Source organism: Urocitellus parryii, chromosome 1, assembly GCF_045843805.1.
Source record: "Urocitellus parryii isolate mUroPar1 chromosome 1, mUroPar1.hap1, whole genome shotgun sequence".
Taxonomy (NCBI): domain Eukaryota; kingdom Metazoa; phylum Chordata; class Mammalia; order Rodentia; family Sciuridae; genus Urocitellus; species Urocitellus parryii.
Window position 1 is genome coordinate 212709903 of NC_135531.1, and position 27776 is coordinate 212737678.

Here is a 27776-nt window from a genome sequence, read left to right on the forward strand (position 1 = left end):
ACATGCCAAGTTGGTTTACATACTTCTGTTTCTCAGCATTCCACAGATGCCACACTGCTCAAAGCTGTGCTTTAATGCATCTTAACAGATTTCTCCTTCCCTGCCCTGCACAGTCTCCCTGTTTGAGGTTCTCATGGAGTAGCTGCTTGTACTCTCCACTGACACGCATCCATGGCACTTGATTAGCCCACCAAGCTAAACTGCAGCAAGTGTCACTGCAGTGCCAGTGGGTTGGCCGTGCTCCAGAACTTCTCACTCCTGCCTCTACCTGATGCTAAGTGTTTTGTAGAAGAGGGAGATTAAAGCACTTAAGTGAGGGTGGAACCAAGTTTCATAGGTCAGTGAAAGGTGCATGATTATTATTTCAGTTGCCCTAATATGTACCTGTTTTGATTCATTTTTGCACTGTTTCAGCCAATGTATAACATCACTATGTAGATGTTTGCCTGGGTTAAGTTTTCTTGTCTAAGACAGGTTGTGACTTCAATCTTCCCATTTAGTTTTTAGACCTTAGTATACTTACAGCTACAGAATCATTTATAAAATCAGAGGGCTTTCCACAATGTATACCTTAAGAGTCTGATTACGTTGGGCAGTGTCACTGCACAATGTTTATAAAGCACATTTGATGATGTTTACACCCTTATTGGATTTTTTTTGAAGGTAGAAATACTTAACTACATAAAATACAGTAAAAGGGGAAAGCTGTTTATTTGACTTTGCTTTACTGCTTTCATGATGAAGAGTAGACCATCCACTTGGATTTGAAAGATTAATATCATGAAAATCTCAAGCCCCTACTACCAGTCAGCAAACATGTTTTAGAAATTGTTACAACCTGGCTTAGCTGATTGGTGTAAACTTAACAGAACTCTTGAAGATGATGCCTGGAAATAAGGTAATTGACATAGTAGTGACCCCCAGATCCATTAGCCCCCTTATTTCTTCTTTGCAGCATAGGGTCCATAAGTCTCTGGTTCTGATCTCTTCTGAGACTATTGCTAGTGGAGGAGGGTTCCCCAAAAAGCTTGTAAAGAAGCTTTAAGAGAAGTCTTTATTTCCAAGTTAGTGTCCTGGGCTAGAAACCTTAGTTTGAATTGTCTTTCAATCCCCTTAAGCACTAAAACTCAAATGACAAGATTGCCTCTTTCGGTTCTTACCTCTGCCTTTTTCCAGGGCACATACCTGTGTTCAAGGGAAGTGTCTTCTCCTCACCCCTCACCTTCCTCTCAGGTCCAGTTCCACGTAGATTACTAAAGTCACTTCAGAGTTGAACTCCCTCCTACCACCTGATGTCTTTGCAGTACTGCAGCCCAACTAATCTCTTGTAAAACATAAGAACTCATCCGTTAGGGAAATTACCAAATACCCTTGGCCCAGATAGACACACAAAGTGAGTCAGTCAACTAGTTGGGTTCACTCACATGCTAATAGGAGCTATGGTGTTGCAGAATGTTTGCTTACATTGGTACAACTTCTGTAATATGTTAGAGGTGGCTTTTATAAGAATAAAAGGCATTCATAAAAGCATAGTAAGCTCTTTATGATTTAAAATAAACTTTTGGCACAAATCCTTGAGACTTTCTGTTCTGTGGTCTTGTATTTATATATTTAAGAATACTGTGGGAATTCTTGGTAATACATGTTAAAGTCCTTAGGCCTGTCATGTAACTCAGCTTTTCTATCCACATCTGTTTTGTATAAATCCTGTTAGAATCTCCCCTTGTAGGAATTCTTAAGCCTAATTAAAAGTTGGAGCCATAACACATGTGAAGGAATTGAAAAAGCTCCTGGAAATGACATTTGTCAGATGATGTAAGCAATGTTCAAGTCGTTGACTCTACTTGCTATGCTTCTAATATTTCATGGACATATGTCGTTAACTCATGTGGAAGATCTAGCAAAAGGAATTTCAGTAATGCTTTATCTTTATAAATTGTTTCATATTTAATTGATGGCTGACTCTTAACACTTCAGTGTGTGATTTCCTTGTCTCATTTTGCTTCTCATTTCTTCCCTGAGGAGTCAGAAATATTTTGATAATTTTTAAACAAATACTTTAATGTCTAAGACATTAAACTTGTTAGGAAAATTAAAGCCCATAGGTAATTTTATAAGGCAAAGAATGTCTTTGTAAAATGAAATTATATTGTGATATAAATTTATATTTTATCAAATCCTTTACCTTTTTAAAGAATATTTTTAGTTGTAGATGGAACAGTACCTTTATTTTGTTTATTTAGTTTTATGTGGTGCTGGGGATCAAACCCAGGGACTCACACATGCTATGCAAGCTCTCTACCACTGAGCTACAACACAGCCCTCAGATTGTTTTTTTAAAGTGAGGATACACTTTTAGTTTTCAAATGTTACTTCCAAAAATTAAGATCTTCCGTTGTTCATTGAAATTTTGTTAAAACTTTGTATATTCTAAAAGCGGCTTCTTTGTAATTGGTAATTTTAACACCCAGGCAGAGATTATTATGTCATTCATTTTCTTGAAACTATTTAATCAAACTCAGTAGATTAAATATTTTTGAGTTAATTATTGAGAGCCTAAAAGAGCAGTATTATTTGCGTTGTTAAGAAGAAATTATCATGCTCTCTTTGGCAGCATGTATGCTAAAATTGGAACCATACAGAGAAGATTAGCATGGTCCCTGCACAAGAATGAGACACAAATCTGTGAAGCATTCCATAGTTTTGTACATAGAAAAGAAAGTTTAGGCCCAACTCTCCATCATGTCCACTTAAGAACTGACTTCTGCAACAAGACTCCTAAAGCTCAAGGAGTAAAATCAAGAATCAATAAATAGGACAGTGTCCAACTAAAAGGCCTCTTTACACCAAAGGAAAAAAATTAAGAATACGAAGAGAGAACCTACAGAATGGGAGTAAATCTTTGCCACCTGTAACTCAGAACATTAATCTCTAGGATATATAAAGAACTCAAAACACTTTTAACAAAAACCCAAATAACCCAATCAATAAATGGGCAAAGGAACTGAATAGGACTTCACAGAAGAAAAAATATGAATGGTCAACAAATATATGAAAAAAATGTTTGACATCTCTACCAATTAGAGAAGTGCAAATAAAAATTACTGAGATTTCATCTCACTCCAGTCAGAATAGCATTTTTCAAGAATATAAGCAATAATTAATGTTGGTGAGGATGTGGGGAAAGGGGGACACTCAAACATTGTTGGTGAGACTGCAAATTGTTGCAACCACTATGGAAAGTAGCATGAAAATTTCTCAGAAAACAAAGAGTAGAATCGCCATTTGACCTGATTATACAACTCCTTGGTACATATCCAAAGGAGTTAAAATCAGCATATTATAGTGATTCAGCCATATCAATGTTTATAACAGCTCTACTCACAATACCTAAACTATGGAACCAACCAAAGTGCCCTTCAACATATGAATGGGTAAAGAAAATGTGATACTATATACACAATGGACTATTACTCAGCCATAAAAAAGAATGATTTTGTGACTTTTGCTGGTAAATGAATGAATCTAGAAACTATCATGCTAAGTGAAATAAGCCACTCTCCCCCCCCCAAAAAAAAAACAAAAGCCAAATGTTCTTTCTGATATGTGGATACTAATACACAACAAGGGGGATGACAGGAAAAATACAACTTTGGAGTAGAGAAAGGGGAATGAAGGGAACAGGGGAGATAGGAATAGGAAATACAGTGGAATGAATCAGACATAACTTCACTGTGTTCATATAGGAATACACCACAGTGAAACTCCAGATGTATAATCACAAGAATAGGATTCTAATTAGAATATTATACTCCGTGTATGTATAATATGTCAAAATATACTTTCATGTATACCTAAAAAGAACAATTTTTTTTAAAGAGTGAGAAAGAGAGAGAGAATTTTTTTTAATATTTATTTTTTAGTTCTCAGCAGACACAACATCTTTGTTTGTATGTGGTGCTGAGGATCGAACCCAGGCCGCACGCATGCCAGGTGAGCATGCTACCGCTTGAGCCACATCCCCAGCCCCAAATTTTGAAAAGAAGAAATTATCTACCATTTTTATTATAGAATTTTCTACAAATATGAACATAAACTTACTTTCATCTTTACATATACAGTTATAAAAGCACTTGTTTAATTGTATTACTAAATGATTTTTATTTAGGATAGTGATTCTCAGCCTTCAGTGTGTATCAGAATCACCTGGATAGATTGTTAAAATTCAGATTATTGGGCCCTGTTCTTAAGAGTTTCTGATTCAGTAGGTGTGGGCTGTTGATGATATTGCCAGATCACACTTTGAGAATCATTGGTTTAGGATTTTGGGTAAATAGAGTTGTTTTTTTTTTAAATTAGAGCATTATAACTATACATAGTAGTTGGGTTCATTTTGACAAAATTTTATATACATAGAATTTGATTTCAATCCCTATCTCCTTTACCTTTCCCTCTTCTCTCCTCCTATGCTCCTTCCTCTATTCCACTGATCTTCCTTTCACTCATTCATTTATTTAGTTTTGTTTGGTACTTTCTACATATACAGAAAGGTGAAATTCCCTGTAGTATATTGATATATGCTGTTAAATTTATTTCATATTTCCTCCTCTTTCCCCTTTCAATCTTCTTCCACTTTTTTTTTTTTTTTTTTTTTTTAATATTTATTCTCTAGCTCTCGGCAGACACAACACCTTTGTTGGTATGTGGTGCTGAGGATCGAACCCGGGCTGCACGCATGCCAGGCGGGCGCGCTACCGCTTGAGCCACATCCCCAGCCCAATCTTCTTCCACTTTACTGATCCCAATATCTTTGTGATGTCCTCCCTATTTCCTGCTTTCTTTTCTTTATTTTGTTGTAGCTCTCACATATGAGAGAAAATTTCTGCCCTAATTTTCTAAGTGTGTCTTATTGCACTTAGCATGATGTGTTCCATTTCCATACATGTACCAGCAAATGCCATAATTTTATTCTTCTTTATGGGTGAGTAAAATTCTGTTGTGCATATGTATTACTTTGTTTGATTCATTCACCTATCGACAGACATCTGGGCTCATTCCATAAGCTGACTATTGTAAATTGTGCTATTATAAACATTGAAATGGCTGTATTGCTATAGTATACTGACTTTAGTTCTTTTGGATATATATTGAGTAGTGGGGTAGCTGAATCATATTGTGGTTCTATTCCTAATTTTTTGAGGACTTTCTACTGCTTTCCTGAGAGTTGTACTAATTTGTACTAATTAGTTGTACTAATTCCCTTCAACAATGCATGCATGCACCTTTTTCCCCACATCCTCACCAGCATTTATTAATATTTGTATTTTTGATAAGTGCCATATTTTGAATGGAGTGAGTTAAAATCTCAGTATAGTTTTATTTGCATTTCCCTGATTGCTAGAGATATTGAACATTTTGTCATATGTGTGTTAGCCATTTGTATTTCTTCTTTTGAGAAGTATATGTTTAGTTATTTTCCCCATTTGATTGGGTTATTTATTTATTTATTTGGTGTTAGGTTTTTTTTTTAATTTCCTTATATATTCTGAGTATTAATACCCTATCAGAGGAGCAGCTGGCAAAGATTTTTCAACCATTCTGTAGGCTCTCTCTTCATGCAATTAAACTTTTTCTTTGCTGTACAGAAGCTTTTTAATTTAATGACATCCTATGTATAGTTTTTTGGTATTATTTCTTGAGCTTTTAGGGGTCCTGTTAAGGAAATCAGTGTCTGTACATTTAAGATGGAGTTTTGACTGTGTTTTCATCTAGTAATTTCAAGATTTCTGATCAAATACCTAGGTCTTTGGTCCTGTTTGATTTGACTTTTGTGCAGGGTGAGAGATGGGTATCTAATTTCATTTTTCCATATATGGATATGCAATTTTCCCAGCTCCATTTGTTTAGAAGGCTTTCTTTTCTCCAACATATATTTTTGGCATCTTTGTCAAGTATCAAATGGGTATAAGTATGTAGTTTTGTCTCTGTCTTCTATTCTGTTCCATTGGTCTTTATGTCTATTTTGATGCCAATACCATGCTGTATTTATTACTGTAGCTCCATAATATAATTTAAGCTCGGATATTGTGATATCAGGAGCATTGTTCTTCTTGCGCAGGATTGCTTTAGTTACTTTGGGTCTCTTATTCTTCCAAATGAATTTAAGGACTTTTTTTTTTCTATTTCTGTGAAAAATTTCATTAATATTTCAATGGGGATTGCATTGAATAATGTATATTGCTTTTCATAGTATGGCCATTTTGACAGTATTAATTCTCCCTGTTCAAGTGCATGGAAGTCTTTCCATCTTCGAAGGTCTTTAGGGTTTTCAGTTTTCTATAAATTTCATTATAGAGATCGTTCTCCTCCTTGCTTAGATTTATTTCCGTATTTTTTTCAGGTTATTGGGAAAGGATGGTTTCTTAGCAAAATATCTGTCAAGAGTATTGGGAAACTATTGATTTATGTATGTTGATTTTGTATTCTGTTAGTTTGCTGAATTTATTTATCAGATGCAAAAGTCATCTGGTAGAGGGATTTTTGGGTTCTTTTTGAGTCTTATAGATATAAGATAATATCATCAGCAGAGATACTTTTACTTTTCCTATTTGTAAGCCCTTTAATTTCCTTCTATTGCCTGATTGCTGTGGTTAGAGTTTTGAGAATCTCATTGAATTTAAGTATTGAGAGTGAACAACCTTGTCTTCTTCCTGATCTTAACTGAAATGTTTTCAGTTTTTCTTCATTTAGTATGATATATTGACTTTGGATTAGTCCTAAATAGCTTTTATAAAGTGAAGGTAAGTTTCTTCTAGTCCTAGTTTACCTAGCCTTTTTAAACATGAATGTCTACTGTTATGAGAGGCCTTTTCTGCATCTACTGAGATGATCATATGGTTCTTGTGCCTAATTCTATTTAATTGGTGAATTATAATTAGTGATTTGCATATGTTTAGCCAACCTTGATGAAACTCACTTTATCTTGGTGTATTATCTTCTTCATGTGTTTTTGAATGTGGTTTGCTAATATTTTATTAAGATTTTTGCATCTACTACATCTTCGTTGCATTGATTCTTTGTGTTTTTTTAAATTCTGAATTTCATTAATTTTAGCTCTGATCTTAATTATTTCCTATCTTCTGATTTTGGAATTAGTTTGTTTTTCCTTTTCTAAGATCTTGAGGTGGAGCATAAGCTTATTTATTTGGAATTTCTCTACATTTTTTAAAATGTAGACACTTGGTGCTATAAATTTTCCTTGTACAACTTATTTCATATTATTCCAGAGATTTTGATAGATTGTATCTCTGTTCTCATTTGTATCTAAAAATTTCTCAATTTCTTCTCTAACTTTTCTGTGATCCATTCTTCATTTAAAAGATTATTGTCCAATCTTGTGTGTTTATGTGGTTTCTAATATTTTCTTGCTATTGATTTCTAACAGGATTATATTAAATTATATCCTTTTAAAAATTATTTATTTATATAATTATTTTGTATTTACTAAGATTTAACATTGTAACCTAGAATATAGTTCATTTTGGAGAAGATTCCATGAGCAAAATATTCCATTACCCAAAGAAGGTAAATTCACCAATTTTGGGTAAACTATTCTGTAGATTATTCTGTAAACTATTCTGTAAACTATTCTGTTCATTAGGTCCATTTGATTTTATAATATTATTTAATTTAGTAATATCTTTATAGATTTTATGTTTGAATTATCTGTATTGGTGATAAGAGGGTGGTGAAATCACCCAGTATTATTGCACTGGGGTCTATCTGGGATTTCCTGTCAAGAAGTGTGTTGTTATTTATTCAGTTAGGTACATTTGGACCATATTTGTTTGCTATTGTTATATCTTCTCATTGGATTGTTCCCTTTACCTGGATGTAGTGGCCTTCTTGGTCTCTTCGGAATTCATGCTTGAAATTTACTTGTCAGATAGGAGAATAGTTACTCCTATTTGTTTTCAGACTCAATTTGCATGGAATTTTTTTTTCTATTCTTACCGTCAGCCTTTGAGTGCTTTTGCCTATGAGATGCATCTTTTACAAATGGCACATAGTTGGATTTTCTCTTTTTTTCCATTCTGATAATCTGTGTCTTTTAACTGGGATATTGAGACCATTTACATTAAATATTATTATGTATGTGTGTTTGTGGTTTCCTGCCATTTTGATCTATTTGCTGTAATTAATTCTGTCATGATTTTCATTTAGTTGATTACTCTTTTAATGATCTACATCTACTTGGGGACTTTGGGTGTTGTTTTTAAGTTCCTCTGTGTGCAATATATCTTAGAGTATTCTTTGTAGTGCTGGCCTTAGTGGTCATGATTTTTTTTTTTTTTTTTTTTTTTTTACTTTATCCTTGTCATGGAAAGTTTATATTTCCTCAATGATTTTGAAAGAGTTTGACTGGCATTTGCTTTATTTTAATGTCTGGATAGCTCATTCTAGATTCTCCTTGATTTTACAATCTGAGTTGAGAAGTCAGAGGTGAGCCTTATTGGTTTGGTTTTAAATGTGACCTGACTTTTTTTTCTTACAGGTTTTAATATTCTTTCCTTATTTTCTATTTAATCATTTTGATCTTGACATGTCCTGGAAAATTTCTTTTCTGATCTATTTGGGGTTCTGCATGCTTCTATATGTTGATGTCTATTTTATTTCTGATATGGGGAAAGTTTTCTGTTACCATTTCATTGAAAATGATCTTTATACCTTTACCCTGTATCTCCATGTTCTCATCTATCCCAGAGTTCTTATATATTCTGGTCATGGTCGTTTAATTTTTTCTTTTACTGCATACTGAGTGTTTAAATTCCTATACACTGTCTTCACTGTCTGACATTATGTTTTCTTAGCATTCTAATCTGTTGGTGATGCTTTAAAGTGAATTTTTAATTTTGTTCATGTGTCTTTCATTTCCAGGAGTTTTGACTGGTATTTTTTCAATATCTCTGTTTCTTCATTGAAATGGCCTTTTGTCTTCGTTATTTGCTTTCTTTATTCATTCCTTGGGTCTTTGTTTAATTCCCTGAACATTTTTATAATCAGTTTTTTAAATAATCTTTCTCTGAAATTTCATCTTCTTCCATATTCTTTGTTGGGTGATTCTGAATTTGGTGGGGGAGGGAATTCTTTGCATGTTTTCTCATGTTTTCAGAGATCTTGGACTTTTGCATCAATTGAGATGGGCTCCCCTTCTTTTTTTATATATGTGTCTTTTTGTGTGTTGTTTCCTTTTGTATTCTCTGACTACCCTCTGTTTTTGATATATAAGTAGATGTCCATGGGTGTGGCCTGAGGAATCTCTTTGGTTGTTCCTCCTTGTGGCCTATTTGTTGGTATGGAGTTTTTTCTCCCCAGTTCTGTGTAATATTAATTAATGTTGAGCCTCAGGTGAGGAGAGATTCGATGTAACTTAGTTGAGTTGTGGGTATTGCCCTGCAGCAGGATCTCTGTGAACTTGAAGAGTCACAATCATTTTCCAGCCCCTCTTATAGGAAGGGGACAGCCAGGAATCACAGTAATTTAGCAACACATAGTCAGCCTTAAGATAAATTTCCATTGTCTACTTTGACATCTGTAACACTATTTGCCACCCACATAATATTGGTGAGATCAGTATTTAAGAACAGTATCAACAATTAAAACTGTGAACTGGATCAGGCATTAGATGGTAGGTATCTGTTATGTCTTCTACTGTATTAATAATCACAATAACATGAACGGGCTAGGAATTTCATAAACTCTAAAAAGGAAGGGAAGAGAAAGTTTGAATTAGTTAAAAAGTTATCATGGTAGAGTCAGAAGATAGGTAGCAGATGTCAACTGTAAGGAAAGAATAAATAATTAACTAAAAGTAATTAACAAAACAAAAGAAAGGAAGAGGAAAAGGAAAATTTGACTGTCTATGGGGGAAGATATTGATTAAGGGGCAATAATAGGGACAGAAAACAAGGTACAAACAAGCAAATGTAAAATCAAAACAACTCAAACCCACATATAATTATACCTCCCATGTCAAACCAAGACCAAATAATAAACAGGTGCAGAGCAAAGCAGTTAAAGTGAAACTAAAATTATATGAAAATATATATGCATATTTTTGAACCTGTTGGCACAGAACTTACACACCTACACACACATAAAATACAAAAAATGTCTTGCAGAATGGAAAATATTAAAAATAAGAAAATATAATTGAATAATGTTTGAAAAAACTTTGAAGTTTTTTTAAGTCTAAATAGTTATACATGACAGTAGAATCCATTTTGATACATCAGAAATAAATGGAGTATAACTTCTCATTCTTCTGCTTGTACCTGATGTGGAATTACACTGGTCATGTAGTAATAAAAAAAAAGAAAAAATATTTTTTAAATGGGTGTACTATGGAGATAAAGAAATAATAAGAAAAGATAAGAACAAAAGAAAAAAAGAGGAAAAAATCATAATGAGAAATAAAAAGGCTTATTTCCCTCTTGGTAGGGATGGATTTTCATTCTTAATTTTTTACTTTGCCACCCTTGGGTCAAGGACTGAGTGTTGTTAAGTGCAATGTCTTTGTGTTCCTCACTAACTTCCAGCCATTGTGGCTAGGGGCCACAGCTGGTTATAGTAGATCTGGGCTTTTAATCTCCCAATATATGGTGGGAAAAACTGGGGTGTGCTGAGAAATTGTGTATTCCTATAGGGGGGCTGGCACAGAGTTCAAAATTAGAAGTTCCAGTAGTTGGGATTTAGTACTGACTGAACTTTGGAACTCTGTTGGTGAGTATTTGAGATTTGATCCATGCCTCCTTTTGCTGGGAAAATGCTGGTCTCTACAGGATGTCTGGATCTCCCAGGCCTCTGGTAAAATCCACTTTTAGGGTTTAGGGACTCCACAGGTCTCACCTTCACTGCTATGAATATGAAATACTGGGTATCTACACTAGAATGCAGACGCTCCTCTGTGGCCTCTATAGGTGTTTTCCCAAGTGCAAGAGTGCTTATGAGGCACCAGCAACAAAGGGAACTTTCTTCCCTTAGTATCCAGAACTTGTGTGATCCGGGTATAGTTTTCTTTGTGCCTATTTTTGTCACTCTGGTTCAGGCACACACTGGGGATCAAAAGAGGCAACTACTGGCAACTTTCTTTATGAGGTCCCAGTCTCCTGTGTCTGCTCACTGCTGCACAATGCTTATAGATGATTCCTGCACTGGTGGCCAGTTTCAATGCCCACAAAGGCTTTCAATGCCAGTGATCCTGTTTCCTGCTGAGCCATCCATCCCTGGGTCCAGCACTTTTTTGGGGGGAGGGGTTGGTTTTCACTGAACCACTTCCCTCAGGGACTCTGTCCATTGTTTAGCTTTCCTCTCTAATCCACAGGTTTCCCCAAGCCAATTTTTATTTTTAATCCACCACCCAGGCTGTCTTCTCTCTTTGCTTGCACTCCCCATTCCCCTAAGCCATTACAGCCAAGCTGGCACATCTCTAAAGTATTAATTATATTTTGTTCAAAGTTTCTGAATTTCTGTGTTTACGGGGTTTCTTTTACAGTCCAGTATTAAGTTTCAATGAGTTCCCTTAGTTACCCACCTTGTTGAGGACAGTTTCCCTAGTTTATAAGTCTGGTGCTAAGGAATAACTGGGAAATACATCTTTTCTCTAATCTGCCATCTTCTTCAGGAACATAAATAGTAATTTATTGTGCTTTTCAAATGTAATGAGTTTAAGATATAAGAGCACAGGAAAAGTTTACCATAGATTTTATAGTTAACAAATCATATTTAAGTTCATTTTAAACCATATTAGCTTTCTTGCTGTTTGGGGGATATGGCATTTTACTTACTTGATTTGAATTTATATACTTCTAACAGTATGACTGGTATAACTTGGCAGATGACCCAATGTACATTTGCTAATTTCTTTAATAATTTGAGAGGTGGCAAATTTAGCTTTCCCAATGACTTTTATACTATCAACTTTGTATTAAAATTAGGAAATCAATATAAACAGGTTCCTGTAAAGTACCTGATACTGAGGGATGCTTAGTAAATGTTGGAATGAATAAGCAAAGAAACAACTTACTTTCTCCTAATGTAATTCATTTACTCTTTAAAAACTTGACTGATCCTACATTAAATATCCGAGAGTTGTCTGATGTATTCATCTTTACCATTTCTGCGTTTCTCATGCTTATAATCATGAAGGATCATGATCTCCCTGATAGTTTAGCCCTTCTACCAGCAAGAATAGGAGTCAAATTAAACATAAAATTAAGCCTTCACTCTTGTTATTAGTAGCACATGATTAGTTACTAGAATAGTAACTTAAAGTCTCTTTGGGAATGAACTGGGTTCACTTATTCAAGTTGGCCTTGTGATCTTCTAAATGTCTTTATAATTTTAATTAAGAAAGCTTTGCCACCTTCTCTGAATTATAAGCATATAGTAAATTAGATACTACTTTTATACACTTGTTATGAATTCAAAGGAATTTCCAATTCCTTGTTATATTCTAACAAAGTTTATTATGAAAGTTTCAAATATATTAAATATTTTCATAATGTATTTTCCAGCAATTTCAGTGATCTCTCATTTTTGTTTTTAATGGCTGTCCTCTTTATTGAAACAGGTAAGGGTTATAATAGATTGCCAAGTTACCATTTGTATAGTACGTCTTAACAAAAATTCTTCTTCCGTGGTAGAAAGTGTACTAAAGAGTTTAATAGTGCAGGTAGAATTTAAGAGAAAGCTCCATTCCTGTCATGTTCCTGACTAGCATGATTTAAGTTATAAGATAGTTTTATACTATTCCTGCTTACTTGACAAAGAATGAATTTGATAACTATTTTGAATGGTTTCAGACCCAGGTACTCTGTAAGCCAGACAGGTTTAGGAAGACCATGAATTCAGCTCTGAGTTTGAGCATCTGAGAGGGCCTCTCTATTGATATCTAAGAGACATGAAAATCAAAACTGAGCTCAGGGTTTAAGAATCATATTTTTTTTTTTTTAACAGATAACCTAGAAGTGATCATCAAAGCCTTAAGATTCCACCTACTCCTTAAACATAGGCCAACCAGGAAAACCAAACACAACCCCTTAGGAACTCCTGGAGTTCAGTGGGGATAAGAATCAATGCTGAGCCAACATCATGTGGCCAGGGCTTTCCAGAGGACCAGGTTTTTCCTCCTGTAGTGTGCTGCCTGGAACTACTATAGCTTTTGATAAACCAGTGAACAAAGTCTCTTCTGTACTCATGTATCTTATATTCAAGATGAGGGGTGATGAGACAAATATATCAGGTGGCAATAAGTGCTTTAAGTTGAGTGAGGAAAAAGGAGTGAGTGTTTGTTATACTGGCCAGGAGGGAGTTGGTGAGGGAGGGGTTCAAGGAAGGTTTCTCAGGTAAGTTGACTCAGCAGCCTGAGGTAAGAAACAAAGAGCTGGGACAAGGGACATGCCACAACCTGGAATAGCAACTGCAAATGCAATTGGAAGGAGGAACAGAGTGCTGCTGTTTCTGGAAGGTGCAAGAGGTAGGGCCTGAAGGCCCACCTCTCTGCCAGCAGATACTCTTCAGAGGAAAACTTCTGAATACTCTGGTACACATTTTCAAGTTCTAATAGCACTCATTTTGAAACATTAAGTAAAACATTTGGAAAATAATAAGTGTGCTAGTCAGCCGTCCGTAACTGTGACCAGATACCTGAGAGAGCCAACTTAAAGCAGGAAAAGTTTATTTTGGCTCGTGGTTTTAGAGATTTCAGTCCATAGTCAGCTGGCTCCATTGCTTTTAGACCTAAGTGAGGCAGAAACATCCTGGTGGAAGGGTGTGGCAGAGGAAAGCCTTCACCTATGGAAGCCAGGAAGCAGAGAGGGGGCAGATTGAGGCATAGTCTTCAAGGACACGCCCCCAAGGACACACTCCCTTCAGCTAGATTCTACCATCTACCTTTCTATCACTTCCCAATAGTCCATTCATCTATGAATCCTTCTATAGAATAATATAGTAATGAGGTCAAAGTCCTTATGATCTATCACTTCCCCAAACCCCACCTCTAATCATTACTGTATCAGGAGCAAGTATTCAACACATGAGCCTTTGGGGAATATTCTAGATCCAAACCATAATATTAAGCCTGAAATTTTTCCTTCAAGCTATACTATAAAATGTGAATTCTGAAAATATTGATTGTGAAATGTGAAGAAAGTACTTTTGAATTACATGGGAACTGATTCATATTTCTTTTAGAATTGTACTGTTTTGGTCAGCCATTTAATTGAAAGAGTCCTGTCTTAAGAAGCGTGCTCCCAAGAGAAAGACAGTGGGCAGGTAGTATCTCAGCTCAGAGCTTCCAATCACCTTGCTGTACAGTGTGACCCTTGACATTTTGGGCCTCCTCCAAGCTTTGGGAAGCCTCAGCACTGGTTGTGGTTAAGACAAAGGTAACCCAGGAGGAGCAACTCCTGTGTTTGTATGTTGTTATGTATTGGTGTTCCTTTCAATATTATTTAGAAAAAAAAAAGGGTTCAGAAAATGAGGAATTTGGAAAACCACTCAACTAGATAATCTTCAAGGTTCTTCCCATTTCTAGAGTTCTTTGAAGCTATTGTTTTTATTAGAAATCTTAAGTATATGTTGCTACCATATAATTTAACCACAAAAATATTTAGATAGGTGTCAGTAACCTCAGGGCTTTTGAAAAGTGCTTTTGGATTACTAATGTATTCAGTACCAGGCCTCCTCCTTTTTTTTTTTTTTTTTTTTGGGGGGGGGGCAAGGGATTGAACCCAGGGTTGTTTAACCACTGAGCCACATCTCCAGACCTTTTTTTTATATTTTATTTAGAGACAAGGTCTCACTGAGTTTATTAGGGCCTCACTAAGTTGCTGAGGCTGGCTTTGAACTTGTGATCCTCCTGCCTCAGCCTCACAAACTGCTGGGATTACAGGTGTGCATCACTGCGTCCTGTGGTTTTCTTGGCAATAGGCTTTCTACTATGTTTAAATACTGTTGGCTCTTTGTTGTTTTTGAAATATGCTGAAGAAATAACAAAATTACCTCTTAAAAATTTACTTAAGTATCTTTAAAATAAATAAAAAATGACAAGTATCTTTATTTTCAACCTTTTAGTAAAACTTTGTTAATTGAAATATTCTAACATCCTGAAGAGAATCAGAAAGGAACATTAGAATGAAACTTTTTCCTCTTTCCTCTGACTAATGTGTTTATGTGAAATTTTGCCAAGAAGTTCCTGTAGATGTAATTTCACCTTGTGTACTTTTAGGATGATGGGCCAGCCAACTGCTGGTTAAAATGTTTTATTTTTCACTAGGGAAAATATATCAAAAGTGGTTAAGAAAAGAACTGCTAAGAGTTTTCTAAAAGTACTATGTTTATTTAGTGGCCATTCTTGATGATTGCACCCACTTTACAGGGCATGTTCTTTTTAGATTGCTGCCACCACTTCTGAATAACAGTATGGGATTATGGACAGAAGGGGTGGGAAACAATCAATTGAATTCCCAGGTGATCATAAAGTCTGCTCCATCTGGCCACTGACTGACTCCTGTTCTTTCTTTGGCTTTGAAAGTCAACTTCACATACTTATCACCTGGGCATGTCTACATTTTGTATATTTATCTTGTTTCACGTATTTTGCAGTGGTTTAGATCTGTGGATCCATAAATGATTAGTACCACTTACCAAATCAAGAAACATGGATTAAATGCAGAGAGAGACCTGATTGTTTCTCAGCATTTCTTGTATGATTGACCACTGTAAAGTATGAAGATAAGTTTATGCTGTTAATGGGATGGCTTTGTTGTGATGTAATTTCAGTGACTGCCTGTGGCAGTTATATGTCAAAGGTTAAGTTGAAAGCCACATAGTTTATCACAGTGGTGAAGATCAACTGATTGCCATGAAACCGGGACTCAGTCATGGATGGCAACATGAAACTATTCCAACTAATTCTTTCTGATGTGTTTCACCTGATGCTTTCCAGCTCAATCCCTTGCTTAACTTTCCCTTGAAAAATTTTACTCCTTGGAAGAATGAATTGCAGGCCTTGAAAGAGACATAGGCTTTGGCTTCTTAGTTTAGTATTTTTCAGTTCTTTTGTGACCATCAGTTTTCTGGCATTAACATTGATGCTCTGTTCAAACTTCTTTTGTTTCTCTCATAGATCTCAAAAGAGCAGAGGAAATGCATTGTTGTAAGCAGTCTGATAAGATGATGGTATTTGGGACCTTGGGATGCATAGAACTCCTTGAATGTGGAATACTGTGTGGGAAAAGCTCCAAATCTTCACTGCTGATTGCATTTAGACTGATAGGAGCCTGTTGCTCTTCATAGTAAGCTTCTGTCCATAACTGAATATTTCTACATGTATCCTTTATAGTGTATCTCTGATTATTGTGGCTCTGCCATAGGGTGGTTGTTGCCTTTCTTCTTTAATAGGTTCTGTGTTGGCTTTTTGGCTGCTGTGACCATTTCGGGGCTCACAGTTTGAGAGGTCTTAGTCTAAAGATGACTGATTCTGTTGCTCTGGCTGCCAGGTGAGGCAGACATCATGGCAGAAGGGTGTGGCGAAGGAAAGCACCTGAGGACATGGAACCCATCAGGACAGAGAGCTCTGCAACAAGGACAAAATATAAACTCCAAGGGCAGGCCCTCATTCACCTAGCTCCTCCAGCCACACCTTACCTGCTTACAGTTAGCATCCAGTTAATTCCTATCAGGGGATTAATGCACCCGTTAGGTTATGACTTTGATAACCCAATAATTTCACCTTTAAACTTTCTTGCATCATCTCACACATGAGCTTTTGGGGGCATACCTCCCTACATAAACCATAACAGAGATGTTCAGTTTACCCCTAAAGAGCATTTCATCTCTTAGCCATTCTATATAAGAAATGGAAAGTAGAAATGAAGATGCCCCCAACAAAAAGTCAGAAAACACTACATGTCCTAGACCATAGCTAATTCCCATGGAAAATTCTAGCATAGTTTTGTTAAAATAGATTTTTAATTGGTTTATAGGTAGAAAATTGATATTGAGAGATCCAGCTGCACTTCAAGTAGCAGTGTGACTCAGAAAGAGGAGAGAATCGAATCGTTGGGCTGTATAAGAAACAGATTGTCTTTTCAGATTCTTTTTGTACTCTATCAAAGTGCCAGCTTGCTCTCACTTCACCAAACATGAAAATAAATGTCTTCTTTATCATGGTACCTCTGATATCAAGATTATATATATTGCTATATTTATTATGAGTTGTGAACACACATGCTTCTGTTTGGACAGATGGTACTTTTGATACAATCTTTACAATCCCAGTAAGCTGATTGGACATCAAAATTTTATACTCATCCCATTACCTTAATTGTGGGGAGGTGCTAGGGTGATTGTGGAAAGTCATCTGACATGTGTTCTCTTACTTTGCACTGCCAAGGTTCTAAATATTTATTAATTGTTATTTATTTATACTTGGTAACACTATACTTTATTGGTACATATTCTGCTTTTCACAGGGTATTAGGTAAATTTTCTATAATACCTAAATGGAATCTATCAGTGAATTTCAAATTATAGTTTATGCTGTTCAGATTAATTAGAAAGCCCTTCTCCTAAGAAATAAAATGGCACAAAAAATGTGTTAGGGACCTTCACAATATGTTAAACTTAAAATATTTACTTTTTGAAATATAATTATGTCACATTAATTTCTATTCTAATTATGAATTCATAATCAAATCAGTTTGATAGTTTTCTTTGCACTAGGAATAGATGAGCTATTAAGCAAAAATTTCAAAATAACAAAATTATAAGAGATGTAAACATAGTTGAATCATGGAGGTATTTTAGGTATTTTCCCACACTCTTAGAATCACTAAATGGTGTATTTAATGTATTGATTAAATCAGGGCACAGTTATCTGTATTTTTAGTGGCAGCAATAAAAAATACATCTATAAAAAAATAAGTAATGTAGTCTTCGTTTTCTTGCTGATTTACCCCAGTCAGGTCATGTTTCATATATTGAGACATACTCAAGACTTTTCTAACAACAGCTTTCCAGACGGTTGCTAGAAATATACCTATGATTCACAGGATAATATTGAAAACACTCTTTAGTTACATGTTGAGCAGGTGAGAATTTAGAAATGCTGGTATAATGAAGTTGTGACATAAGTAGCCTTATCTTCTGGTAAAGGAATGTCGCTTCCTTGACTTGTGGTTATTTTCAAAAATTCTTCCTTTAAGGGACTCAAAACCCTTTGCCAAAAAGAAACAAGTTACCCAACTAGGAAGATTAAAGATGAAATATGATTCTTTCTGACATTTTTAGTGCCAACTAATGAACAAAAGACTTCTTTAAGGGAGCAGGTTGTTCAGTGGTTCTTTGTGTCTGAATATGAGCTATGTAATACATTAAACATTTTCCCGAAAGTGTAGTAGTGTAGTGCCAGTTTCTATTTTCAGTTCTTCAAGTAGTAAAATCAGTACTGTCAGCAAGCATTTTATTAAAAGCCTCAGCACATGTGTTACACTATAGAAAATACAGACATATAAGACAGGGATCCTAATCTCAATGAACTTTAATATAAGTAGATGATGGTTATGTGGTGATGGTTGTTTTGTTTTGCAGTACTGGGGATTGAACCCAGAATCACTCCACTACTGAGCTATATCCCTAGCCCTTTTAATTTTGACACAGGGTCTTGCTAAGTTGTTCAGAAAGGACTTGAACTCTGCTTCCCCCTGCCTTCACATCTCTAGTTGCCAATTTTACAGGCACACCACCCAACTAATAGTGCCTTCTTAAGAACAATGCACCAAGCCAGGTGTAGTGGTTCATAGTAATCTCAGCAGCTCAGGAGGTGGAGGCAGAGGCAGAAGGATCGCAAGTTTAAAGCCAGACTCAGCAACAAGGTGAGGTCCTAAGCATCTTAGTAAGACCCTGTCCCAAAATAAAAAGTGGAAAAAAAATGATAACATAAATAAAAATTATAAACAGGCTGAGGGATGTGTCTCAGTGATTAAAGGCTGCTGGGTTCAATCCCTGGTACCAAATAAATAAATAAGAACAAGGCACATATATTCTGTGTATGTAGAAGGAAAAAGTGGCTTGGTGATTCAGGTGTATCAGGTAATGAGGAATCACACTGGCTTGTGGACCTTGAAATGAAAGCAAGATCAGGGCTGGAAAACAATAGGGTGGAGAGATTGAGTCCAATCCCCAGCCTAAGCATCTCAGGAGACATGAGAGCAGCCCTACATAGAGGGAACCGCTGTAGACAAGACTGTTCACCACTTGAGGACAAGCAGATACAGAAGGCCTCTTTTCAAATTTCCACCTAACTTTTGCCTTCTGATTTCTTTAGTGATCTCTCTACTACTATTCCTGCTCTACTGTTCTCTAGCCATTCTTCTTCCTCTTCCCCTTAGTGTAGAGAATCAAACTTAGGACCTTGCACATGCTAAGCAAATGCACTACAACAGAGTTATACCTCCATTCTCTTTCACCATTCTTGATTCTTGATTTATCCACCTCTTTTTTTTTTTTTTTTTTTTTTTTTTTTTTTTGCGAGGGTGGGAGAGCAGAGGGTGGTATTGAGGATTGAACTCCCAGGCCTTTTTGTTTTATATTTCATAGCAGGATCTAAGTTGTTTAAGACCTTGCTGAGGCTGGTCTAGAACTCATGATTCTCCTGCCTTGGCCTCCTGAATTGCTAGAATTATAGGTGTGTTCCACCACATCCAGCCTCATCCAAGTCTTGCTCAATTCTTGTTCTGAAAAACCACAGAGTGGTACAGGAAGGCCTCTGTAGCCAGAGTCAGATAAAGGAAGAGCTCTTCGAGAAATGTGGACACAAAGAGCATACAAAGGCCTGCAAAACTCATGTTAGAGTTTTCTGAGACTGTTAACAGTCAGGACAGAGCCATTTCCCAAGGCCTTTAAGTTGACATGTTTTATTTTCTGTACATGTTATAGTATGTTGATGAAAAGAGTGATTTTGGGTTAATTTAAGATACACAATTTTATTTAAATGCTATAATTTATCAGAGCTTCAAAACAAATATTCTACCCTTTTGAAGAATTGAGTAAATTGGAGAGTTTGCTTTAACTTTGAAAAAATTTGATGTATTATTTATCTGAATTACATTTGCTCAGTTAACTGTCATTTGACTGAATTTTATTTTAGAAATCACTGACAAATTGTATTACAGAGATGAGACGAGACTTGAAGGGGACAAAACTAACCAATAGTTAGAAAGATATTTCTAAAGTGAAAACTTTTTGTTTTGTAATTTTAATTTTTATACAAACCATTTATCTGTCTATGACATGCCATTTAATCTTTATGAATGAGATAGGAGCACATGCAAACTCAAGCTAACCATAAAAGTATTTCATTCTGAGTCAGTTGTTCCATTGGGTGTTTGGGTGGGAAAAAAATCCTCAGTAAAACATACTTAGTCATAAAATAAGTAGTATTAAAAACCAGTAAAAAAAAAGTGTGTTAATGATTATTTTAAAATATTATATTTCTTGCCTAGAGAGAAATTTTTCTGGTTGCTTATGGAAAATTCGAAGAAAATCCTACTATGTATGCATTTGTATACATTTATGCTTTTGAGGTGACCAGACTAGAAATACAAAATACATAATTAAATAAGAAGTATTTATTTAGAATGGATTTATTTAAAAACAAAATAGGGATGATTGTGTAGGTCTTCTCTGGATATCGTATGTGAAATACTGAACTATGTTAACCTGGTTCATGATTTTGAAATTATTACTTTTTTTGGGGGGGAGGGGATACCAGGGATTGAACTCAGGGGCACTCAGCCACATCCCCAGTTCTATTTTGTATTTTATTTAGAGACAGGGTCTCACCTCGCTAAATTGCTGAGGCTGGCTTTGAACTCACGATCCTCCTGCCTCCATCCCCGAGCCAATGGGATTTTTAGGTGTGGGCCACCATATCTGGCTTTTATTTGTACTTTTGATGAAACTTACATGCACTGTGAAAGCAAAAGTTTTAAACAGATTTTTAGACATAAATGATATTCCAAAATTAAGACATCATTCTGTAAAAGGTGATTTAAACCAGTTTATATTGAAAGAATAGAATTAAATTCATGGGCTTAGTGGCAGTGTACCACCTGAGCATAGCCATTGCAGAGTAATAGTGTAGATTCAAGGATAGTAGGCATGTACAGAAGTGAAACAGATTCCAACTGACAAGCTCTAATATGCCCATGTGCACAGAGCACCTCTGTCACCCTTATACATTTTTTAATATGTATATAGCTGTTTTCAGCATCTTCTGGAGTGACTAACAAACATGTGTTATTTATGGTTACTAACCATTCATTTATATGGGCTTTGTGTTAACCCTTTCTTAAATATCTAGGATAATTCAGCTGGATTTTTGTGTGGAGAGAACAACTAGCTGTAGCAACAAGGCCTTCCCAGCATCACATCACAAACTTTGAAGTCACTGCAATCCTGAGGCTGCCTTCAGTTATATAGTTCTAAGAATTAGGAGTAATACATAAACCAGACACTTCTTTCTTAATGCAGAATTACCACAATATCATGTTTGCTAAAGAGGCTTCCTCTGAATCAGGGTAACATGTGCTCTGGTGAATCCAGAATCTTGTTAAAGGTGAAGAGATAGCTTCAAGAGAGGTTTCATCTCAGGACTGTCTCTGCACCAACAGCTGAATATTGTTCTTGTAGTCTCCCATTTTTGTTTCCTCAGATGGAGTGGGAATCATGGTTTTCCTTTCTTGTGCTGTATACTGACCACACCCTTCTCTAGTTTTGATGCCAGTCACCCATGATGGATCATAGTTCCTTGATTATAATTTCTAGATCTCTTGGTGGAGGGGTGCATTTACTGATTTCCTAGTTTATTTCATTCATGTACAAGCTTACCCTTATTTTATTGATTTTTCTGGAGGACTCTGCCTGTCATTTTTTCTTTCCAGGTTAAAGGGGCAATCTGGAAATGCTGGCTTCTTTTATTAGAAGAATCATTCATTCTTAGTTACATACTAAGTTTTCAAGAAACTAGTAATCATCATCCAGCCAAAACACAATTTCATGCTTAATTTTGTTAGAATCTTTACTGAAAAGAGTTTAAATTATTCTGTACAATATTCTTTAAAGTACTTAATTGGTATTTTTCTTTTAATAGCCTGACATCAATGGAAAAGCGAAAGACCAAATTTTAGTTGTGAAGGATGGAACAGTACCTCTTTCTAGCAATATTTGCTTATCTATGATGATTATTGTATTGCAGGATTCCCTGAAGTATGTTACTCAGAATGTTGATAGATGATCCTCAGGAAAAGGTGGGGGTCTGTGATCAAGTAAGTGTTGAGAAACTGGAGGTATAGCTGAGTGGAAAAGTGCTTGCCTAATAGGTATGAGGTCTTGTATTTGATCTCCTGCACCACAAAAACCAAAATTAAAACAAATAACAAATACGTGTTGAGATGTTGGCTTAGATGAAACTAAACAGGCTTATTTAGTTTCAGGATTTCTTGGAGACTTTACAGAGTTCTAAATGAGTACTTCTCAAACTTTCTTAAAATGTAAACAAAACATCAGAAATCTTATTCTCAAGAAAAGTCTAAGGCAGGCTTGAAATTCTTCATTTAGTTCCAAGGTGCTATCAGTGTAGCTGATATGCAGATCACACTTAGAATACCAAGATGCTTAGAGATTTTCAAGAGGAAGCATGCTCTGTAACTTTTCCCAGAGTTATTGACCATAGGCACTTCATTTTGAGATGCAAGAAATGATCCATGGAGCATGCTTCAAAAGTTTTATATTTTAGAGATGATGAGCATTTTTCATATATTTGTTGATTAATTTTATATGAAAAAATGCTCATCATTTCTGAAATATAAAATCAAAACTACTCTAAGATATCATCTCATTCCAGTCAGAATGGCAGCTATTATGAAGAAACAACAACAAGTGTTGGCAAGGATGTGAGGGAAAAGGTACACTCATACATTGCTGGTGGAACTGCAAATTGGTGCAGCCAATTTGGAAAGCAGTATGGAGATTCCTTGGAAATCTGGCAATGGAACCACCATTTGACTCAGCTATTCCTCTTCTCGGTCTATACCCAAAGGACTTAAAACCAGCGTACTACAGGAACATAGCCACATCAATGTTTATAGCAGCACAATTCACAATAGCTAAACTGTGGAGCCAACTTAGATGTCCTTCAGTGAATGAATGGATTAAAAAAAAAAAGAAACATGTGGCACTTATACACAATGGAATATTACTCAGCATTAAAAAAGAAGAAAATCATGGCATTTGCAGGTAAATGGATGGAGTTGGAGAAGAAAATGCTAAGTGAAGTCAGCCAATCCCCCCCAAAAAAATGCCGAATGTTTTTTTTGATATAAGGGGGGTGACTCATAGTGGGGTAGGGAGGAAGAGCATGGAAGGATTAGATTAATTCTAGATAGGGAAGAGGGGTGGGAAGGAAGGGGGAAGGGGATTAGCAAGGATGGTGGAATGTGATGGTCATCATTATACAAAGTACATGTATGAAGACTTGAATTGGGTGTCAACATATCGTATATACAAACAGAAATATGAAAATCGTGCTATACATGTGTATTAAGAATTGTAATGCAAAAAAAGTATATGTATAATGGCATAAATTGACATGAACTACTTTATATACAGAGATACAAAAAATTGTGCTCTATATGTGTAATAAGGATTGTAATGCATTCCACTGTTGTCGTGTATTTAAAAAATAATAAAATCAATAAAAAAGAATTTTATATTTTAAATTGAATCTTTAAGGTTACAAATTAATTAATTTATAATTTAAATAGAAGTCTAAAGAAGAACTTCTAGGTTATGATTGGCCAGACTGCCTAGTACCTCTCAAGACACTGAAAAGCCATTTAGCTACTAAAAAGAAAACCATGTAGAAAGAAAAGCCAATGTCATGAGCTAAAATGATAGCCACCACATAAGATAGTAAGTTGTTACTGTATATGTACTTTTCTTTAATAGACCTCTGAATGTTATTAAATGCCCAAGTCCTTCAATTTTACTTTACTAATTCACATATCAGTTACCATATTTCTAAATCCCCATGTGCTTTACTAGTGATTTCATTAGTCTTTAATCTTTGTTAACCATAGTATTTGATATAAAAAACTAATAACGAAAGCAAATCTTTTACTTGGAACAGATTGAGGTTTGATATGGTTTACCATAGCTTTAATTGCAAATGATATAAAAGAATAGGGAGATTTTTAGAAATCTAAAATTTTGAACTAAAAAAGCTTAATAAAATTAATATAAGTGGACTTTTCTCCATTTGGATCCTTCTGCACCACCTGGAATAGTATCCTCATTTACGTATCCCCAATTGAAAACATTTTTGAGCACCTGCCTTCTTTTTCACTAGTTGCATTTATTATAGTTATTTGTTAATTTGCCTTGTCTTACCTCTTAGTATATGAATTGGATTAGAAATTAATGTCTTGTTCATCTTTATACTTTAACACCTAGTTTATAGTGCGGTACATAAGAAGAAGATTGTGAATGCATTAAATAAATGATGTCTTTGTAATAAAATTCAATATATAAATTTTAATTTTTTATTCTTATGATATTTTGAATAATATGCTATTTTTTTCTTTGTCTTCATCTTCTCTCTTGGAGATTGTATGGGATAGCATTACTTATTCAAGATGTAACAGGCCATCCTAAATCTTGTTGGTTCAAACAGCAGCAACTGTTTTATTTCTCACCCTTCTTAATTGGTAACAAGATTGCTGTGCTGGTCTTGCCCAGGCTCACTGAGGTGGCTGCAGTCATCTGGCAACTCACTCAGGATATGACTATCCAGGATGGTTTGTCATATATTCTGAGATTTGGGCTGGAATGAGTAGAATCACTGGACTTCTGTCTCTATGGTGTCTTTAATCCTGATCTCCCTCATAGCAGAGTGAGCTCAGAGTTCCAAAAGAGGAAGCTGCCAGGCTCTTAAGAGCATATTTGCCACATCCTGTGGTCAGAGCTTATCACATGAACAGCCCAGATGCAAGGGAGGGTGGTAGGTGCTGCCTCTTTTGAGTGGATTGGCAAAATCACAGTCACCTAGAGTTATTTTATTTCTTTTTCTCCCCCTAAGTTAAATAAGGACATTGGTATAATTTTACTTTTGTTAGTACCTCATTGCTCTGATTGATAACAGAAGTGGAATTAATTTAGATGTAATCTTCATTTTTCCTGAATTATTTGTTTAGTGCTATTTCTTGGCTCCTAAACCTTACTCTATCATATGGTAAGATTTCTTTAAAGAGTATGGAAACAAATTCTGATTATTGTTATTGTCCTCAAATGCCATGATTTTGCCTTCATATATGAATCATGATTTTTGGTGGATATTTGGAAGCAATATCTTCTATCTGTATCTGTATCTACTGTAAATTCTTGAGATGTATTGCCAATCCAATTCTCAGTCTTTGTTTCCTCTGTAATAACCTGTACAATCTTTTCTTTATCCTTGGAACCTGGAGATTTCCATGAGTTAGTCTGGTATGTTTCATTCACTTTATTTACTTGTTGTCCCATTTTAAATTAAAGTTTGTTTTTAATGCTGGGAAACTCGCATATCATTTCAATACACCTTTTAGTATTCTCCATTTTTTTCTTTTTTTTAATTGGTGAATTTTATTTATTTATTTATTGATATATGATAGCAGAATGCATTACAATTCCTATTACATATATAGAGCACAACTTTTCATATCTCTGGTTGTATACATAGTATATTCACATCAATTTGTGTCTTCATACCTGTACTTTGAATGACAATGATCATTGCATTCCACCATCATTAATTACCCCAGGCCCTCTTCCTTCCCCTCCAGTCCCTCTGCCCTATCTAGAGTTCCTCTATTCCTCCCATGCTCCCTCTCCCTGTCCACTATGAATCAGCCTCCTTATATCAAAGAAAACATTCGGCATTTTGGTTTTTTGGGATTGGCCAACTTCACTTAGCATTATCTGCTCTTAACTCCATCCATTTAACTGCAAATGCAAATCCTTTTTTCTCTTTTACAAGAACTCAGAGTAGGTAAATGTTACTCCTGGACCTAATCTCTAGTCTCCAAACTAGTCCCTACCTCCCGTCCCTCCGCTCTCTTTCCCTGATAAAATTACTTAAATTATTCTTATGAAATACTCTTTTGAAGAATTCTTTTGCCATTCATCTCCTCAATTGACATATTTTTACCCTCAACTTTTTTCCACTGTCTGGTTATTTCTGTTTCCCCACAGTTTTGAATGTAAACACTAAGGACATTAGTTCTACCTGTTCCACTTTACTTTCTTCTATTTAAGGAGTTTCGTCCCCCCTGGGCTTCAGTAGGTAGCTGACACCTGCTCTGTCTGAATTTGCTTTCTTTGCCTCTGGAAAGTGCTTAGGCACTTTCAGGGCAGGGGCTCACTACTCTTTCTTTATTATCCTAATTTGGCTCCTAGGATCTGTTATCTACCAGGCTCTGAGCCTGTAGCTCTCCCACCTCCAAAGGTGGTTTCTGTCTCTTATGTGTGATGATCTGCTGTGGTTACTTTACCATGAATCTGCAGCCATTATCTTTCTGACCTTTTTGCACACTGATGACTTTTCTAGAGTGACAAATTTTTCTTACCTTAATGAGAAAATGCCTTTTATTTCATTGAGTTGTGAGTTGGAAGAGGTACACCTATCTTGCCTCTTGATCCACTTATTCCCCTCTGAAGAGTTTAATTCTTACTGTATTGATTACCTTCATCAGGTCTTTGTACACCCTTTACCATTCCAGACTCTGGATTTATCATGATTTCCATTTATTTCTTCTCTTTGTTACTCATTATGGCATCTAAACACTACGAAGAATTCCAAATCTTAAAAAAAAAAAAAGAGAGAGAGAGAGAAATCCAACCAAACAAAACCTACCTAATTCTATAGTACTTTCCCCAAAGTACTATAGAGTTCCTTGTTTTCTTTCTTTATTCTCCATGGGAAGTAAGGTATTTATTTGGACGGAAAGTTGAAAATACCCAAGTGTAATCCATGTTTATCATAATAAAATTTCTAGTTTTTACTAACAGATATGCAGTGTTTACCTGTTGTCACTGGGGCTGTGTCCACACTTGTAATGCCAGGGAGCACCATTCACATTGCTCAGAACATCATTTTCTGCACATAGCAGTGTTGACACTGATGTCACAATTAACTTTTTTTTCCCCCCAGAAATTATTGAATGGTATAGGATTTGAGGACATGATTTTTGTACCTTAGGACCCTTGTCATTGAAGTGACTTCCTTCTAGGCATTTATGCATCATAAAATTATACTTAATGTAATTTTAAAACCACGGGTAGTGTAATTCTCTTAAGTGAATTAGCTCTTGGGCTGGAGTTGTGGCTCAGCGGTAGAGCGCTTGCCTGGCATGCATGAGGCCCTGGGTTCAATCCTCAGCACCACGTAAAAATAAATAAAAATAAATGATAGATAGATAGATAGGTAGATAGATAGATAGATAGATAAAACATCCATTGACAACTAAAAAAAACATTTTTTTAAAAAAGTGGATTATCTCTAGCAGTTAAGCTACTAAATATTATTTTATGTTTTTTATACAATTGTATATATTATTTTTCTATTTATGAATCACACCTAATATTTATTGTAAGTTCTAGATTTAATCTTTTTCATT

General features: G+C 35.4%; 1 protein-coding gene and 1 non-coding gene across 2 annotated transcripts in view; both read left to right on the top strand.

The window, feature by feature from the left end:
• The window catches only part of Pkp4 (plakophilin 4), a 247528-nt gene that overhangs the window by 44180 nt on the left and 175572 nt on the right, over window positions 1-27776 (top strand). The window lies entirely within an intron of this gene.
• On the top strand, window positions 2599-2705 carry LOC113191662 (U6 spliceosomal RNA). Its single transcript, XR_003301919.2, has one exon. It is a non-coding gene; the product is annotated as a U6 spliceosomal RNA (small nuclear RNA).